Source organism: Equus caballus, chromosome 1 (genome assembly GCF_041296265.1).
Source record: "Equus caballus isolate H_3958 breed thoroughbred chromosome 1, TB-T2T, whole genome shotgun sequence".
NCBI classification, from domain to species: domain Eukaryota; kingdom Metazoa; phylum Chordata; class Mammalia; order Perissodactyla; family Equidae; genus Equus; species Equus caballus.
In genome coordinates, this window is record NC_091684.1 from 110,600,548 (window position 1) to 110,601,789 (window position 1,242).

At 52.8% G+C, this 1,242-nt stretch overlaps 1 non-coding gene across 1 annotated transcript; it reads right to left on the reverse strand.

Annotated features, from left to right (window-relative positions):
- Positions 1-424: 424 nt before the first annotated feature.
- MIR9054 (microRNA mir-9054) lies at positions 425-549 on the reverse strand. Its single transcript, NR_128075.1, has one exon. It is a non-coding gene; the product is annotated as a microRNA mir-9054 (primary transcript).
- Positions 550-1,242: the final 693 nt, after the last annotated feature.

Below are 1,242 nucleotides of genomic sequence, written 5' to 3' on the forward strand. Positions count from 1 at the left end.
AGGAGGGTCTATCCAGCCTAATTATACTTTTATGTGTTAAAAAGCATTCATTTATTCAGCAATTAAATAGACTGTACAACCTACAATTTTTTGTACCCATTTTTGGCATTTTTCTTTTTTTTTTTAATATTCAAGGTACTCAAAAAATGGAAAAGATCAGGGCCTTTTTCCATCTCTAAAACACCCTCTCGATGCTGACACAGAGTGGATGGCAGCACTGAGCAGTCCAGGTGTCAAAGGCAGGGGAGGCCTCTTCTCCAGCCCCCTCCCAGTGCACCCCTCTCCAGCCTCTGACGGTCTCGGAGTCATAGGAACAAGGAAGCACCAAGCCTTGGGAGGCAGGGCCCCCGGGTAGGGAAGGGGTGTGGACACCTCTACCTCAGAGACATCCAGTCTTCTCTCCCGGTGCCCAGGAGAAGGGCAAAAGGTTATTAAATTCTGCACATAAATCCCCATATAGCCCTGCCCCATCTCTGTGGGTTGTGCGCACCCAGCCACCTGCCCAAAAAGACACAAGAACCTTGGCAATGAATAGGCACAACTCAGTGGGACAGGAGAGAGGCCATAGGAGGGGGCCAAAGTCCTCCAGCCACAAACCTCCTCTGCTGGGCCTGCCAAGGCTCCCATACCAAGTTTCTCTTCAACTAAGGCAGGGAGAGCCCCTGGAAAACAGTCAGGCAGTGACAAGAGTGTCTCACAGGCAGGTGTGGCTGGCCCAGAACCCGTGCTGAGAATTCAGTTACTAAGTTGATTCATCACACGTTCACTGAGCATCCCCAGTGTGCCAGCTGCTGTGTCCCCACACAAAGGTCTGGACCACATCCTTGAGGCCTGATAGCCCTCCCGGCAGCAGGGCCAGAGCACCAACCTCCGAGAATTTTAGAGAGAGAAAATTCCGATGGCAGTTGAAGGCAACCGTTGAGTGAAGCCCCGGGGACAGCAGAATCCACAGGGGAGCACAGAGGGGGAGAGGCTTCTTCAGGGCCTGCAGGGGAAGGCGATGGGAGAGAGGAAGGGGGTCAGCAGAGATCCAGCTGGCACCTTCAGGGAAGAATGTGATACGGTCCAGGAGGAGAAGTTGGCGGGTGCCATTATCAGACGGCCTAAAGGCAACCTTTGTGCATCGTTTGAGGGCCAGCCCCAAGGATGAAAACTCACAGCCTCTACCACAGCCACTGACTCACTGGATCGTTCTTAGCCCAAAAGGCGTGAGTTTTGGCTGCCTCTGGGGCCAAACTATAG